The sequence below is a fragment of the Peromyscus maniculatus genome, chromosome 3, assembly GCF_049852395.1.
Source record: "Peromyscus maniculatus bairdii isolate BWxNUB_F1_BW_parent chromosome 3, HU_Pman_BW_mat_3.1, whole genome shotgun sequence".
NCBI lineage: Eukaryota > Metazoa > Chordata > Mammalia > Rodentia > Cricetidae > Peromyscus > Peromyscus maniculatus.
Window position 1 is genome coordinate 31,236,626 of NC_134854.1, and position 19,321 is coordinate 31,255,946.

Below are 19,321 nucleotides of genomic sequence, written 5' to 3' on the forward strand. Positions count from 1 at the left end.
ACTTGTCTGCTTTAGGAAAGGAAAATAGAATTGATCCATGATTATTCCCAAATCATGTCTTAGCTTCTTTGTTTATTTGCTTATCCACTGAATTTATCTTAGAAATAGAAATATGCTTCCTTCTTATAATGATATACCATACTGGCGTTCTAATAACATCTCTAGTTTAATTTGAAAAATCAGGAAATGTCTGTAAGTATGCAGTCCATTAAAGACATTGAGAAGTTTTCCAAGACTGGAAGAAAGCCCAGTGGGTAAAAATTTTTATTGCACAAGGGTGCAAATCTTAATTCAAATATCCAGAACCCACATTAAAGCCCAGAAGCATAGAGCAAATGTCTGTAACCCCATTGTTCCTTCAGGAAAATAGGAGAATCCCTGAAGACCTGGCCGACTGGTCAGCCGCATACCAAACAGAGCAGAAAAATAATAAACAAAATGGGGAGGCAAGAAATGACACCTGAGATTGTTATCTGAAGTTCACACGTGTGCTATGGAGTGTACATAACCCCCCTACACACACACACACACACACACACACACACACACACACACACTCATACACACACAGTTTTCTAATAAACATTCAAAGTTGAATAATATCTTTATACTCATAGAAATGGATAACATATATACATATGAAAAGGCCACTGAACATCTTTACTAAATGTATCAGTGTTTTATTGACTACATAAAGCTAAGAGAAAATTACTCTTCCGTACAGCACATCATCTGTGAATCAGAAAGGCTGAGGTTACTTCCTGATAACAGTAGGTTGTAACTACTATGAGAAATGCAATGAACCAAATCACCACAGCATCACTGTGTGGAGAGCAGCCTAGAAGAACCGGCAGATACAGGCCTACAGTCATGTATGGCTTGTAATACTTATTCATTCCTTCCCTAAAAAAGTAAAGACAGGTGTTTTGCCAGTGTAAGACAACATTAATCCATGCCTGTGCAGTTGCATTCTAATCATAGTTAGCAAATGACAGAGCCGTCATAGCTGGAGGTTTTCATCTGATGGCACCTTCTGGGAACAGGAGATAAATGAAGGAGATGCAACACCTTTAGATGCTGTCTTGATTAGTGTTGACATTTTTCCTTGGGGTTGACAGCTGCTAATGAGTTTAATTTAAACCTGAAACAAAAGATCAAAGATATCTTTGAAACAAAATTTTGCTGATCATAAGCAATGACAGGAAGTAAATCTTATTTGAGTATTCCTGTATCGCCACTATCAGCCCACTCATAATTTTATTCCTCTTTGTTTAAGTATAACAAGTCAAATTCAGAAAATGTGGGAAATTCTAGGAAGCATAGACTATTAAATTGACATGATTCTTATGTAAATAAGTGGTTCAGTTGTTTTTTTTCAAATCACTAATAAAACCCTAAAGGTATAGATAATGACACGAAAAGACTTTTATGATTTTTTATATGTTATCTTTCTTCCTAAATCCTGTTGAAAGATGATGCTTTAATGTGAATTTCTTTTTTCTTTTAGGCATGTTTTTTATGGACAGACTCCTTCTATCCTTTCCACACTCCCCTCTAATTATGTTGTCTTTGATAGAATGTGAGATCATTGGTTGCCTTTGTTTTTTGCATAAACATTCTTGAGTTTCTCATTTCAATCATGGTATGAAAATGAGATACATGAAAGGGCTGTAAACTACGACAAATGCCATTAATAAATAAAAACAAGTACCTATACATGATCAGGTTTTGCAAGATACGCTTCTCAGGCAGAGAAGAACGAAACAGGGAAGTTGAAACACTCCTGGAAGGGGTGAGAGACGCCATGAGCTGTCAAGAGGAAGCAGGAAAAGGAAAGGCAGAGACTGAGATCTAAGAAGGAAGTCAGAAGCAGCTGAGAAGGAGGAGGGGTGACTCGGCAAACACTGTACACCAGAGGGCTGCATAGTTTAAAATCAAGTTCACGCCGTAGGAACCAAGACCTGTTAAAGATGAAGGAGGCGTGAAAAGATGTCAGGCGTGCCAAGTCCTTACAGTATATGTTTGATTCTTCTCCAGGAAGCCCAGGCACATATAGCATGTGGTATGAGTAACTACTAAAGGCTGTGAAGTACCCTATTTTCCTCATATGATTTTATTAACATGAACCTTTGTTGTTGTTTTTCTTCTCTAGAATGAATTTAGTTAATAAAATATGAGCCATTCAAATTGTACTGTATGTGGTAGGCACTACTGCAGTTTTCACCCATGTTTTTCATAGTACATGTAGGAAATAAATAATTACACTTACCTATGACCATATTAAAATTCCTCTAGAATTAATATTCTTTCTACAATAAACTTATTAGTTGAATATAATTTACAATACATTTTATGTTTGAATATTTGTACTTTTAAGTAGAATTCACAAAGTGTCTTTACAGGCACTTTGTAAATTTCATTTGTTCATTCCTTATTCAACTATTCTAACTTAATCAATTTAAAATTCAGAAATTTAGTTGCAAATGTCCAGGGGTGCATAATAGCCATACAGAACTGGAGTCACATTTTTTTTTTCTGAGTGCCTTATTAAAAAAAAAAGTTATGCGAAAGTGACCAAATTCATACCCTTTAATAAGCAATAGATGACTTTCAAAGCATATTATATTTGCACTTTTATATCTGCCTGGTTGTATCATCAACCATTAATACACAAATTTTGCTAAATGCTGTTTTTTTTCTTTTCCCTGTGCTAGATAGATTTATGTCAACTTGACTCAAGCCAAAGTCATCTAAGAGGAGGGAACCTCAATAAAGAAAATGCCTTCTTAAAATTGGTCTGTAAAAAAGTCTGTAGGGAATTTTCTTAATGAGTGATTAATGAGGGAGAGAGTGGCCAGCCCATTATGGTTGATGTCATCCCTGGGCTGGTGGTACTGGGTTCTATAAGAAAGAAGGCTGAGCAAGGCATGTGGAACAAGCCAGTATGCTCCATCACTGTGTGGTCTCTGCATCCACTCATGCCTTCAGGTTCTTGCCCTGTTTGAGTTCCTGCCCTCACTGTGTTTGATATGAACTTTTATATGGACTCTGAGTGAAGTAAACCCGTTCCTCCCCAAGTTTCTTTGGTTATGGTTTTTCATCACAGCAATAGTAACCCTAACTAAGATATTCTCCCAACAGCAATCCTTTTATATTCACCAGAAAGAAATTGATAGAAATCATAGAATATATCATAAAGGGGTTATCTCTGGTCACATTCTTGTCCTGATTTTCTTTGTTCATGGTCCACTGTACTATTATCCATTGATCTCATTCTTTGACTTACATTCACCTAGGTATGTGGTAGCTCATAAGTCTGTAAAGCAAATATTTCCAGGTCTACCTTCTAGGCATACAGCAAGTAGAGGTACATTTCTTGGGGGCCCTTGATTAGATGGAGACAGGGAACTAGTTTAGGTTGATAGAATACAAGAAAAATAATGGTACAAAATTTTTTATAAAATCCAAGTGAAGATTAAACAAATCTTCTCTTTTTAATATTTAATAAAATATCTTCTCATTTCCCACCTTTTCCCTCTGTTATTGTTCTAGAGTGGCTTGAAACATAAAACGAACAATGGAAAACTAAAATGTACCAATTTTGTGTTTTTATGAGTTGTGTGTGTGTGTGTCTGTGTTTCTTGTGCTTTCTCTTTATATATTTTCCCTTTTATTTGCCTTTTTGTTTTCTAAAGAGCAAGAGAAAGAAAACATAAGTTGAATGAGTGGGAAGTTAGGGAGCATCTGGGAGCAGATGAGTGCTATAGGATGCCCTTCTGTACTCTGTGAATGTGTGTTGCTCTTATTGGTTGATAATAAAGCAGTCAGTTTTGGCCAATGGCAAAGCAAGATAAGGTTAGGCCATACAATCAAACTGAGGACAGGAATGAAGAAGAGCGGAGTTGGGACAGAGGCCAGCCAGCCACCAAGGAAGCAAGACATGGAGAAAATGAGGTAACAAGCCATGAACAATGTGGCAAAACGTAGATAAGAAATATGGATTAATTTAAATGTAAAAGCTAGCTAGTAATAAACCTGAGCTATTAGCCAAGTATTTATAATTAATATAAGCCTCTGAGTGGTAATTTGGGAAGCAACTGCCGAGTATAATTGGGTGTACAGGAAAGAAAGCTCTGCCTCTGGTTACAGATGAGGGCGGAAAATCCATGATCAGGATATAGTTTATGGAAAACTATTTTCAATTAAAAATGTAACAAACCAACAGGTTCAGGAGGAACTAAAAGGAGGTGAACCAGAGATAATGTTTTAATGTTGTGAGTATTTGAAATGTAAATATTGTTAAAATATAACAGCCCAGCCAAGTCGTGTTCTTAAATCAACTTATTAGTAAAAAACTAAAAAACTCAAAATTCAATATTAAGAGTTTGAAATTTGGAAGCTGTCCAATTCCTTCTCAAACTGATAACAAGCAAAATCAAACTGGGTAAATGGCAAAATGTACTCACAACTAATATTGCACACAAAATAAAATGCAACCAGTTACATGCCAAGAACATAAACTCTCTGGAGAGGCAAAGCCCAGTGGCAGTCCCAAGGGAGTCAGCTTACAGACAGGCATGACATGGACAGGTGGATTGGTAGCAGCAAGCAAGCCCTTACATGTGTTAACTGAAAGTGTCATCCTATGTCAACAAATTGTTTTATCACATTTATATTTCCAACATAAAAGCTTCATGAGAAGACAAAAAGAAAGAGGAAGAGGAGAGGTAAAAAGGAAGAAGAGCTGCTGGGGGATGTCTTTCTGCATGCTGTGAATATATGTTGTTCCCACTGGTTAATAGATAAGCTGCTTTGGCCTCTGGCAAGGTAGCTTAGAGGCAGGTGGGAAATCCAAGCAGAAAGACAGGAAGAAGTAGGGGGAGATGAGGCCAATGGAACAAGATGCCAGCACACCAGTGAGACTGCAGAGGATGTGGAGAGATGTGGATTGGTGGAGATGGCTTGATTTAGGATGTAGGAGCTGGCTAACGAGGTGCCTGCCATAGACATTGCATTTTGTGAATGGTGTTAGGCCTCTGAGCGATTATTTTGTGGGTGGCGGCGGGACTGCAGGGGTGGTCTTTAGAAATATGCCCTCAAGTGTAATAAATCACCATGGACTACAGTCAGAAACTCAGTCACATGACTGTAGCTAATTGCAATGACAATCAGGTCAAGTAATATAGTGAGAAGAGGAAGGTAGCCAGTCTGTGCTCTATACTTTAGTAGTTGTAATTACTTTATTTCTAAGTTTCACCACATCTAAAATGCACTTTAACTATTTGAGATGAAGATTCATTATAGTTTTAATGACATTGTCTGCTTTTATTATGGCTTAATTACAACCATCTCTTCTATCCTTTTTGGTTTGCTTGTTTTTTTGAGATAAAGTTTCTCTGTATAACAGTCCTGGCCATTCTGAAACTTGCTCTGTAGACCAGGCTGGCCTCAAACTCATAGATCTGCCTGCTTCTGCCTCCCAAGTGCTGGGATTAAGGCCATGTACCATTATACCCAGCTTTTCTTTTCTATTCTTAATAGTACATCTGACTTTAGGAATTTAATATCATGATTCAATAATACAGGGGCACTTCTTAACCTTTCAATAAAAATATTTTAATAGCAACAAAAATGAGTATGCTAATAAATTGATAATTTAAAAATATTAACCAAGCTAACTGATACTCATGAATTATTTAATTTTTCCATGTTTCTCAGAGAACACAATTAACAATTCACTTAAAAGTAGTAAGCAAATTCACTAAAAAGATTGATAGAATAAAAAAAGTTGAGAAATTCTAAGAAATTTCGTTGTCATAGAAATCCGTAAGATGATTGTACTTTAAAACGCACATTTGGTTGACATTATGGAAAATACTTCTGAAATGTTTAACCTGTGTAACAAATGGCATGACTGGAAGTGTGATAATATTAACTAATAATAACTAATTATTATTAACAATGGTGTCTCCTTATAAAATAGAGTTATACTGAAAACCTGACAGCCCAGTGCTTTTATCTAAATTGTTTGGAAGACCCCAAATATGGAGTCTATGTTATGGCACATCCAAAATGTAACTTGTTCAAGACAATTTTACAGCTTATGACTTGTGTTTATACCATCACTTAACCATTTTTGAAAAATCAGTGCTAAAAATCTACATGTGAGTGTAGGAATGTTCATGACATCGAATGTTCCCATTTAGTATTGTAAATGAAGGGTTATGTTTACTGAGGTGGAAAATTCATTTCCTCTAATTTGTAACATCATGACTATATTTGCTCAGTGAATCCACAAAAGTTTTCATTCTTTAAGTCATGGAGAAGGAAAAACATTCCCTTCTTTATTAATGTTTAGGACTTTTTCTTTTGCTCCAGGGTTATTCATAATACATTCTTTTGCTTAAATCACGACATTTCATGTAATCTCTTCTGTGTTATGTTTAAATATTTAAAAGGATACACACAGTATTATTTCCCTGACAGCTCTGTATGTTAAAATAGAAGGTGCTGAGTCTGTGGAATGTTCACGACACAAAGTATTTACTTTCTGCCTTCTCTTTCCACCTGAAAAGCACTGCCAGACTTTTAAGTTGAAATAATATGACTGATAAAAATTTCAAGGGGAGCCCAGCCTGCCCCCGACAACTTCCCTTCTGGACCAGAGCAGTCCACTGATAAGACCAAGAAGGAATCACAAGGAGATGGGCAGACGTCAAAGCAGAAGTACATACAGCAAAATGAAGAGCAATACAGCATCACCAGAACCTAGCTCGCCTCCAACATCTAGACCTGAACACCAAAAATTGGAAGAAGCAGAAGAAAGTAGCCTTATGAGTAACTTCATGAAGAAGGTAGAGGCGTGTGTAGAGGAAAAGACAAGAAAATTGGAAGAACGCTGTAAACAACTAGAGGAAAGGGCAAACAAATTAGAAGAAAACAATAAAGCCCTCCAAGAAAACAATAAAGTCCTGGAAGAAAACATTAAAATCCTGGAAGAAAACAATAAAGCACTGAAAGAAAACCATGAAAAAGCAATGAAACAAACAAAGGAAACAGTCCAAGATCTGAAAAGGGAAATTGAAAAAATGAAAAAGACACAAACAGAGGGAATGCTGGAAATAGAAAACCTGAGTAAAAGATCAGGAACTTCGGATGCAAGTATAACCAACAGAATGCAAGAGATGGAAGAGAGGATTTCTGGCATTGAAGATACAGTAGAAGAAATAGTTCCATCAGTCGAAGGAAACACTAAAGCCAACAAAGTCATGAACCAAAATGTCCAAGAAATCTGGGACACCATAAAAAGACCAAACTTACGAATTATAGGGATAGAAGAAGGTGAAGAATACCAACTCAAAGGCACAGAAAATATATTCAACAAAATTATAGAAGAAAACTTTCCCAACTTAAAGAAGGAAATGCCTATGAAGATACAAGAAGCCTATAGAACACCAAACAGACTAGACCCCCAAAAAAAGTCCCCTCGACACATAATAATTAAACAACTAAATGTACAGAATAAAGAAAGAATATTAAGAGCAGCCAAGGAAAAAGGCCAAGTGACCTATAAAGGTAAACCCATCAGAATAACACCCGATTTCTCAATGGAGACTTTGAAAGCCAGAAGGACCTGGACAGATGTAATCCAGACACTAAGAGACCATGGATGTCAGCCCAGACTAATATACCCAGCAAAACTTTCAATCATCATAGACGGAAGGAACAAGACATTCGAAGACAAAACCAGATTTAAACAATACCTATCCACAAACCCAGCCCTACAGAAAGCACTAGAAGGAAAATTCCAACCGAGGGAAGTCAGATACACACTTGAAAACACAGGCAATAGATAAAGCCACAACAGTAAACCCCAAAGAAGAGAAGTACACACACACTACCACCAAAAATAACAGAGATGAAGAATCACTGGTCATTAATATCCCTTAATATCAACGGACTTAATTCACCTATAAAAAGACATAGACTTACAGAATGGATACGAAAGCAGGACCCATCCTTCTGCTGCATACAAGAAACACATCTCAAATTCAAAGATAGACACTACCTAAGAATAAAAGGCTGGGAAAAGACTTTTCAATCAAATGGTCTTAAGAAACAAGCAGGGGTAGCCATCCTGATATCCAACAAAATAGACTTCAAACTAAAATCAATCAAAAGAGATCAAGAAGGACATTACATCCTCGTCACAGGAAAGATCGACCAAGATGAAGTTTCAATTCTGAACATATATGCCCCAAACATAAGAGCACCCACATATGTAAAAGAAACATTACTAAAGCTTAAACCACATATAAAACCCCACACATTAATAGTGGGAGATCTCAACACCCCACTTTCACCACTGGACAGATCTCCCAAATCGAAACTTAACAGAGAAATAAAGGACTTAACTGATGTCATGACCCAATTGGACCTAATAGATATCTACAGAACATTCCATCCTAACAAGAAAGAATATACTTTCTTCTCAGCACCCCATGGAACTTTCTCTAAAATCGACCACATACTTGGCCACAAAGCAAATCTCAACAGATACAAAACAATCAGAATAACCTCCTGTGTTCTATCAGATCACCATGGTTTAAAGCTAGATTTCAACAACAACAAAAACTACAGAAAACCTACAACCTCATGGAAACTGAATAATGCTCAACTGAATCACCAATGGGTTAAGGAAGAAATAAAGAAAGAAATTAAAGACTTCCTAGAGATCAATGAAAATGAAGACACCACATACCCAAACTTATGGGACACTATGAAAGCAGTGCTAAGAGGGAAATTCATAGCACTAAATGCCCACATAAAGAAGTTGGAGAAATCGCACACTAGTGAATTAACAGCACATCTGAAAGCTCTAGAACAAGAAGAAGCAAAGTCTCCCAGGAAGAATAGACGCCAGGAAATTATCAAAGTGAGAGGTGAAATTAATAAATTAGAAACTAAGAGAATAATACAAAAAATTAATGAAACAAAGAGTTGGTTCTTTGAGAAAATCAACAAGATAGACAAGCCCTTATCCAAACTAACCAAAAGACAGAGAGAGAGAATCCAAATCAACAAAATCAGAAATGAAAAGGGGGACATAACAACAGACATTGAGGAAATCCAGAGAATTATAAGGTCATATTTCAAAAACCTCTACTCCACAAAACTGGAAAACCTAAAAGAAATGGACATTTTTCTGGATAGATACCACATACCTAAGTTTAATCAAGACCAGATAAACTATTTAAATAGTCCAATAACCCCTAAGGAAATAGAAACAGTCATTAAAGGTCTCCCAACCAAAAAAAGCCCAGGACCAGATGGTTTCAGCGCAGAATTCTACCAGATCTTCAAAGAAGAGTTAATACCAATACTCTCTAAATTGTTCCACATAATAGAAACAGAAGGAACATTACCAAACTCCTTCTATGAGGCTACAATTACCCTGATTCCTAAACCAAACAAGGATGCAACAAAGAAAGAGAACTACAGACCGATCTCCCTCATGAACATTGATGCAAAAATACTCAATAAAATACTGGCAAACAGACTCCAAGAACACATCAGAACGATTATCCACCATGATCAAGTAGGCTTCATCCCAGGGATGCAAGGGTGGTTCAACATACGAAAGTCCATTAATGTAATACACCATATAAACAAACTCAAAGAAAAAAACCACATGATCATCTCACTAGATGCAGAAAAGGCATTTGACAAAATCCAACACCCCTTCATGATAAAAGTCTTGGAGCGATCAGGAATACAGGGAACATACCTAAACATAATAAAGGCAATATATAGCAAACCAACAGCCAACATCAAATTAAATGGAGAGAAACTCAAAGCAATTCCACTAAAATCAGGAACGAGACAAGGCTGTCCACTCTCCCCATACTTATTCAATATAGTACTTGAAGTTCTAGCCAGAGCAATAAGACAACATAAGGAGATTAAGGGGATTCAAATTGGAAAGGAAGAAGTCAAGCTTTCCCTATTTGCAGACGACATGATAGTATACTTGAGTGACCCCAAAGATTCCACCCAGGAATTGATAAAGCTTATAAACACCTTCAGCAACATAGCAGGATACAAAATCAACTCAAAAAAATCAGTAGCCCTCCTATATACAATGGACAAAGAAGCTGAGAAAGCAATTAGAGATACATCACCCTTCACAATAGCCAAAAATGACATAAAATACCTTGGGGTAACACTAACCAAGCAAGTGAAGGACCTATATGACAAGAACTTTAAGCCCCTGAAAAGAGAAATTGAAGAAGATCTCAGAAAATGGAAAGATCTTCCATGCTCATGGATAGGCAGGGTTAACATAGTAAAAATGGCAATCTTACCAAAAGCAATTTACAGATTCAATGCAATCCCCATCAAAATACCAACACAATTCTTCACAGATCTGGAAAGAACAATACTCAACTTCATATGGAAAAACAAAAAACCCAGGATAGCTAAAAGAAACCTGTACAATAAAACAACTTCTGGAGGCATCACAATCCCCGACTTCAAGCTCTACTATAGAGCTACAGTAATAAAAACAGCCTGGTATTGGCATAAAAACCGACATGTGGACCAATGGAATCGAATTGAAGACCCTGACATTAACCCACACACCTATGGACATATAATTTTTGACAAAGAAGCCAAAAGTGTACAATGGAAAAAAGAAAGCATCTTCAACAAATGGTGCTGGCATAACTGGATATCAGCGTGTAGAAGGCTGCAAATAGATCCATATCTGTCACCGTGCACAAAACTTAAGTCCAAGTGGATCAAAGACCTCAACATAAATCCAGCTACTCTGAACCTGCTAGAAGAAAAAGTAGGAAATAGTCTTGAACGCCTTGGCATAGGAGATCACTTCCTAAATATAACACCAGTAGCGCAGACACTGAGACAAACAATCAATCAATGGGACCTCTTGAAACTGAGAAGCTTTTGTAGAGCAAAGGATACGGTCAACAAGGCAAAGCGACAGCCTACAGAATGGGAAAAGATCTTCACCAACCCCACATCTGACAGAGGACTGATATCCAGAATATATAAGGAACTCAAGAAATTAGACATCAAAAGGACCAACAGTCCAATTGAGAAATGGGCTTTAGAACTAAACAGAGAATTCTCAACAGAGGAATCCCAAATGGCTGAAAGACATTTAAGGAATTGCTCAACTTCCCTAATCATCAGGGAAATGCAAATCAAGACAACTCTGAGATACCACCTTACGCCTGTCAGAGTGGCTAAGATCAAAAACACTGAAGACACTTTATGCTGGAGAGGATGTGGAACTAGGGGAACTCTCCTCCACTGCTGGTGGGAATGCAAGCTTGTACAACCACTTTGGAAATCAATATGGCGCTTTCTTAGAAAATTGGGAATCAATCTCCCCCAAGATCCAGCTATACCACTCCTGGGCATATACCCAAGAAATGCTCAATCATACCACAAGAGCACTTGCTCAGCTATGTTCATATCAGCATTGTTTGTAATAGCCAAAACCTGGAAACAACCTAGATGCCCTTCAACTGAAGAATGGATAAATAAATTGTGGCACATATACACAATGGAATACTACTCAGCAGAGAAAAACAACGACATCACACGGTTTGCAGGCAAATGGATGGATCTAGAAAAAATCATCCTGAGTGAGGTAACCCAGACTCAGAAAGACAAATATGGTATGTACTCACTCATAGGAAGATGCTAGATGTGGAACAAGGATGACTAGACTGCTACTCACATCACCAGTGAGGCTACCTGGAAAACGGGACCCCAAAAAAGACACGGAGAAATGGACAAGATCTACATGAATAGCCTGGTCATGAGTGGGAACAATGAAGGGCGACAGTCGAGGGAAAGAGTGGCAGATCCTAGCTGGATCAAGAAAAGAGAGGGAGAACAAGGAATAGGAGACCATGGTAAATGAAGACCACATGGGAAGGTGAGAAGGGGAGGAAGCAGAGAGCTAGGGAGGCCCACGGAGATCCACAAAGATACCCCCTCAAAAGACTGCTGGCAATGGTCGCGAGACGGCAGGAACTGACCTACTCTGGTGATGGAATGGCCAGACACCCAAATAGTGATGCCATAAACCCCATCCAAGGACTGAGGAATCTGAAGGCAGACATCCACGGCTGGGCCCCTGGTGGAGCACTGGGAGTCTAATTAGTGAGTATGAAGAGGATTTATATGAGCGAGAATTGTTGAAGCCAAGGTTGGATAAAGCACCGGGATAAATAACCAAATGAATGGAAGCACAGGATCTATGAACCAAAGGCTGAGGGGCCCCCAACTGGATCAGGCCACCTGAACGGGTGAGACAGTCAGTTGGCTTGATCTGTTTGGGAGGCAGCTGTGCATTGATGCCAGGTCCTGGGCTCGTTGCATGAGTTGGCTGTTTGAATCCTGGGACTTATGCAGGGACACTTGGCTCGGTCTGGGAGGGGGGAATGGACCTGCCTGGACTGAGTCTACCAGGTCAACCCCGGTCCTCGGGGGAGACCTTGATCTGGAGGAGGTGGGAATGGGGGGTGGGCTGGGGGGAGGGGTGGGCGAGAGGGGGAGAACAGGGGATTCTGTGGCTATTATGTTGAACTGAATGGTGTTGTAAAATAATAATAATAATAATAATAAAAAAACCAAAAAAAAAAAAAAAAATTTCAAGGGGAAATGTTCTTATTTCTGAGTTGTCTTTGTCTCAGTTCCACACAGACACTTCTAATCTTCATTGTTTTCCAAGCACGCTCTTTGTGAGCACTTGCATAATTTATTCAGTTTTACTGCATTTATTAAAAAATATGAACAGACATAAAATTGACCAATACAGCTTATGTGTTAAAAAGGTCAGCTGTAAAGTGAATAAAAAAATTTCTGACATAGATATCAGCTGTAAATGTTATTTTCCCTTCATTTCCAATACCACTTGCTTCTAGAGATCCTTTTCTGCATGAACTGGACTGTGAATGCCAGTGTACTCAGAGCTAACCCAAGGATAGCCATTCATGCAAACAGCTAACAATACTTTTCATTGCCGAAATGTTTATTTTGTTGTTAGTTTCCCTCCTCAACTCTGAATTTGTTAATGGAATTTCTGATGCTTAGAGTAAAATAGTCGCTCAAATGTCTATCGAACTGAATATAAGCTAAGTGAGTGGAATTGTAATTAGGATTCTGAATGAACTGTTTGGAGGAAATGTCACATGCTTTTGTTTATGGGTGACAACTTTTCTTTTAGAAACTGAACAACAATCTGGTGTGTTAAGGATGCTGTGTGTAGATGGTTTTACTTAACATGTGAAACTTCATGTTACAGGAAGCACAAAGTGTTCTTTTTAAAGTGCCTTACACTGAACAGATTCCACACAGTTTCACTTACCTTGGTATGAGAAAGCTCTGAAGATGAAGCAAGATTTAAAGAATAGAAGTTTCACACTGCGAGTAGTGGCACACAGCTTTAATCTCAGCACTCTGGAGACAGAGGCAGGAGGATCTGCAAGTTCAAGGCCAGCCTGGTCTACAGAGGGAGTTCCAGGACAGCCAGGGCTATATAGAGAGACATTGTCTTGACAAAACAAAAACAAAAACAAGTAAACAAAAAGAACTGACATTTCAGTATCATAACACATCTAAAGAAATACTTAGCCTTATTTGCAGCTGTATCAAGTGAAACTAAATCCTGGATCTATTGTCACTCCCAACATTACAGTTTAGCAATAAGAAGATGTTCTTGTCATGACCCTTCAGTGATACACTTGTGAAATTGCTGACACAAACACATGAACACTGCACACAACAGGCAAATGCAACGTGGTAGCATCCTCTCACTGTCACCAACAGCGAACAAGATTTCTCCAAGAATTACTGCAATGTCCTTTAAGATGTGCACCTGTCACAGGCCTTACTCACAGTTACTTGAGAAGATAAAGTGGCTTGAAAATTTCAAGACCTTTTCTTTCCAATGCCACCAGTAAAAAAGTTAAGAGCAGTAATTACTATATTTAATATTAACTGCATTCAAAGATGTCTTTAATTCTCCTCAAAGTTAATAATAAAGATGCTTTCTTGTATCATTATCATCATTACAAAATGTTTAACATGTGTGTTTTCAATATGTTCTGGGGAAATTACGACATGAAAGCAACAAAATAAGTGGAATAGCTCTCTATGACATATTTTTTTTAAACTGGGATTAGAGGGCTTAGAGTAGGATAATTCTCCATGTGGGATCTGTTCTTGTTTAGCAACTCAGGTTGAACTCCTCATGTGTGTTCTGGCACTCACTGCCGGAAGTCATGTCACAGATTTCCGTTCCAGCTCATCTGCACCTATTATCACTAGACCTGTCAACCGGATGAAATGACCCCCTCATGCGCACCGTGTAACACAAGAGAGGAATGTGCTAAAGCGACTCAAAAACTACCACCTCAAAGAGATGGCTCCAATTTCAGCTCGGCTCTTTCCCTGCTACATCCTTACCTTCAGCCTTCTCTGCCCTCGTCGTCTCAGAATTGCATGCAGAGTTCAAGTCTCTCTTCCCGGGTCATTTGGAAGGATGTGTTGCACCATGGAACATGCCCTTTGGTCTTCGGTTGAATGGCTGTCGTCACATCCATCCTCCTCTCCATCTTTTTCACAAAAGCAAGCAAGCAGTGCTTTAAACCGAATTAAATGTATACTTAGACATTCCTAGCCTTCGAGTTCGCTCCTTCTACCTACATTTTTTTGTATAAACTAAAGAAATTCCATGTTATTAATATTTACTAGGTTTTTCCTGTTTTGTAAGGGAATGATTCCTGTTTTCTTTTGTTAGACAAAGCGGGGAATCCTCAGGTTGGGATAGAGACAGGTAGATCCTGAATTGATGAGGCAACTCATCAAGCAGCCTAGCACACATAAGCCGCTTGATCTGTCGCCTTAAATCCTCCCACCTCTCTCCTTCCCCTAAATCCTTAAAAGTCTATAGATTTCAGTGAAAAAAAAAACATGTTTGTAATGCCCTATCACTCCTCCTTGAGGAAAGCTCTGGACTTTAGAGTCATATATTTTCTAATTTTTAACCTTAGCTAGTCATTTCTAAGATATTACATATTTCTTCTTTTATTTTAACCTCAGTGGTAGATGTGGTAAGGTTTAGCATCAATCATCATTCCTGACTTCATCCACTCTCCACTGAGCTCATACATACTCACCTCCCTAAGTACGTATATAAGCTGGCCACTCCCAAGTTTACAGTCCTGGTGGAGCCTTGACTCTGCTGTTTACACTCACAGTTTCCAGTTTAATGGACATGATGACTTGGGCACAAAACATTTCAAATTTAGTATGAGAAAATCTAGAATCCCATAATTGCTCCACAAACCTGTTAACCTTCCCCGCATCCCCACCCTTGTTGCCAAAATCATTACGAAGTATTTTTTACTTTTCTATTTATGTAGAGCAGACATGAGTGGCAGAAAGTGTCTTCCACATAAAGACTAGCAACAAACACTTAGAGGAGAAATGAGTAACTGAGTACATACAATCCATCTGCTCACTTTGTCTACAACAGCCCCCATGGTCTGCCTGCTGCATTTCCTCCAGCCTTGTGTTATGGCTTTCAACGATGCATAAATCTGAATTCCCCTCTAAACAGGAGCCATGGCCCCCAATGGTTTGTAAGTATATCCAGGTCCCGCCATTCTTGTTTAAAAGCTTCCATCGAAGCCAACATCGAACGCTTTAATATCAGCATTTCACCTACAGCCTAGCTTTCTGGGCCCATCTGATCTCTCATACAGTGCATCAAAGCCCTGTCATGCCAGCCCTGGGCTACACGGATGTCATGGCCCAGTTTCCCTTGCTTGCCTCAGGAATGCTGCTCTCTGACACAAGCATCCCTTTCTGCCCTTTAGGTCCATCCAGTCGCTGTGTAAATGATGAATTTTCAGCAAAGCTTTCTTTGACAGGATGCTGACTAGAAAAATGGTCAGTTCAGTATGGTGGCGTGTCTAAGATTATAGTACATAAAAGACTGACAGAAGATGGATACAAGTTCTGGCCCAGACTGGATTACACAGTAGCATCCAGCCTTAGCTATAGTGTCCGACGCTGTTTCAGAAAAAAAAAAAAAAAAAAAAAAAAAGTCGCTCTAAAGAAAGAAATATTTGTTCTTGTGCTCTACCACCACATAGCCTGGGCAGCTTTCTCCCACCAGTATCTTTTAGACTTTGCCATGTGAATTGCAAAGACTGCTTCTCTCTGAATAATAAACCTTCCTTCTTTATTCCTTTTACACAGAAAAACCTTTCTGGGGTGGTCCACTGTTTCTAAAAGTTATGCCAGGAACACAGGAGCAGAGACAAGTCCCCAAGCTTCCTCCCGCTTAGACCGTGAGCAACATAAGCTTTTACTGCCGGATATGACGGGGATTACTTTCTGTTGGTTTATATCTAGCACTGTGGCAATAATAAACCAACGCATCTCCTGGGTTGCCCCATTAAGGTGCAATGTGCACAAGATGTGAAGCTTAGATGAGCAGATGGTTTTGCATCATGCCATCCATAATATTGTCCTTAAAGTACATTACTTTCTTGGGTAGAGTGCACTCGGCCTGCATGCCTCTATGTCCAATGAGAGCAAGACTGAGAGCTGATGCTCTGGATCTGGTTTTCATTCCTCTGAGATTTTTCTTCCGCACACTCAATCCCTCAGTTTCTGGAATGGTTTCAGGATGAGATTCATTGTGCAAGCTTTGATTTGGGAATTTCAGCGTTTTAGAATAAACAAATGCACACAGGTTTTTACTACAGAATAGGCTTAGGGCCCAGAAGTTAGAGAGTCCTTGAATGGTTCTCTTGCCATTTCTAGTTACTTCAGAGCCTAATAAAATAAGCTCTCTCGGCATGCCTTGCATTTCTTTGCCTTTAATTCACTAGCTTCATCCACTGTTCTCTTGAGGATTCTCTTTAGAACTATTTAAAAAGGACAGGAAAACAATGTGTACCATGCGATTTAGCTGTGTGTGCAACATGTTCTGTCATATATATATATTTAAGTATGTTTCAGAGAGTTCGTAACATTTTATTGATAGACTGTTACAGCCTGAAGTGAATCATCCAGGAAGTTCAGATCTTATATTTCACTCATGTGAGTATCTAATTTTTACTCCGTGTATCCTGAGTAATTTAAATCAACAAGCTTTAAATAGTTACTCCAATAGCACACTGTAATTCTTACTGATTAGAAAAATGGCCTCAATTTCAGAAATATTCCACCACTGCCCCACTTCTTTCCAAAAGAGGCAAGCATTAATACAGTCCCATATTTCTTTGATTAAAAAACACCACTCCTTAATATATAAGCCTTTAAAACTCAGTGCCAAACGTAATGAGTCTTCTTCTTCATTTTGGTTGTTACTCTTATATTCTAAGGAAATGAAAACAAAATTGCTTTAATTTGTATAATCAACTATACAGGTATTTCATTATATAGATGTATACTATATACAATGTTGAACATCCTATTAGACTGTATAATTTAACTAATAACTTATTTAATGTATTTGGCATAAAATACAAAAGCAGAGAAAATGTTTTGTAATTTCAAGCAAAAAGGAAATCATTCTAATTTTTCCTAAACAGAATAAAGTTTCATATTAAAATATGCATTACTATTCATCAGACAAATGTGAAAGAAGGAATTTTAATCTGGATGTAGTGGGTCATGACTTTATTCACAATATGAGAAGGCTGAGGCAGAAAGATCATGAGTTCATGGCCAGCCTGCTTTACATAAGAATGAACAAATGGATAGTAGGATTTTATTTTACCAAGTCAAAACTCTTAATTTTCTTTAGTGAATATTTTTCAAATACTAGATACTTATTATTTTGAAAGCGTTATTTTTATGTTATTCAGGGAGAAAATATTCAATCAATACATGTTTGTTTTATATGTTCACCGGATGATGTGTTTATCTTCCCCGTTAAGGAGTATGATGCTAGACCAGTGTGCCTTGTGCTAAGTACCAACACTGAGCATGGTTCACTCTCATCATATCCCTTTGATTCTGTAGGAATTGTGTTTAGTGAAAGGCAACATGCTGTGTAATAAATCATCTTCTTAGCAGCTTCACCGAAATGAACCTCAGCAGGGGACATTTCCATGGTTGATTTTTCTGTCCTATGACATCTGAGTTTCCTCAGTAGCCTTTGCTGTCGTCTTCAGGTCCCCAGCCTGCTAACACCCACAGAGAGAATAAGCATACAGTTCCATCTCTTCTGCACTTGTTTAATCCCCATGGCAGACATGTGTGTCTAAACATAACACATTTATTCAAATAGTCATTCAATTACTCATATTTGAAAACAGTTTTTAATTGATAATAAAATTATCTCTGATAAAGGAGCATTGCACTGTACACAAACGATTAGTGATTATGATAAGAAATAAATTAGTGAGTGAAATTAATTTCACTATAACATTAGAAAAGGGTTTTTTTTGTAACACTGAAGAATTAAGAAGCAACATCTCATCTGTCTTCTTTTTTTTTTTTTTTTGTGGCCAACAACACTTTCAGAGCTTTTGTTTACATCGTTTTCCTCCTTATACAAAGTCTTATATCTGGATTATGGGTTTGGGGATATGATTGACTGGACTAATGGCTAAGCTCTACCTGCAAGGCAAATAACATAGGCTTGTTTTAACTCAATTAGATAATTGGGTTTATCCTGAAATATACAACACCTTGGTCACTGATTTGTTGAGAAGCCTTCTGAAAAATAAAACTGTATTTTCCTGCACAATAGGACAGTATATCCAACAAAATGCTAGAACATTAGGTGCAATGATGTATGTTTCTAATAACAGAGGTTCTAAAACATTAATAGTTATGACTTGATGTGTGTCTTAGTTAGGGTTACTATTGTTGTGATTAAACACCATGACCAAAGCAATTTGGGGAGGAAAGGGTTTTTATGACTCATACTTCCACATTACAGTTCATAATCAAAGTAAGTCAGGACAGGAACTTAAACAGGGCAGGAACCCAGAGGCATGAGCTGATGCAGAGGCCATGGAGGGGAGCTACTTACTGGCTTGCTCCTCATGACTTTCTCAGCCTGCTTTCTTATAGAACCCAGTACCATCAGCCCAGGGATGGCACAGCCCACATTGGTCTGAACCCTCCCACCTCTAATTAAGAAAGTGCCCGATAGGTTCACCTACAGTTACGGAACCTACATTTTATGGAGGCATTTTCTAAACTAAGGTCCCTCTTCTCTAATGCCTCTAGCTTGTGTCAAACTGACATAAAACTG

General features: G+C 38.2%; 1 long non-coding RNA gene across 1 annotated transcript; it reads right to left on the bottom strand.

The window, feature by feature from the left end:
• Positions 1–659: 659 nt before the first annotated feature.
• LOC143272287 (uncharacterized) lies at positions 660–16,135 on the bottom strand. The gene is made up of 2 exons (XR_013049722.1): positions 14,503–16,135; positions 660–1,141 (listed from the first exon to the last, which is right to left on the bottom strand). It is a non-coding gene; the product is annotated as an uncharacterized LOC143272287 (long non-coding RNA).
• Positions 16,136–19,321: the final 3,186 nt, after the last annotated feature.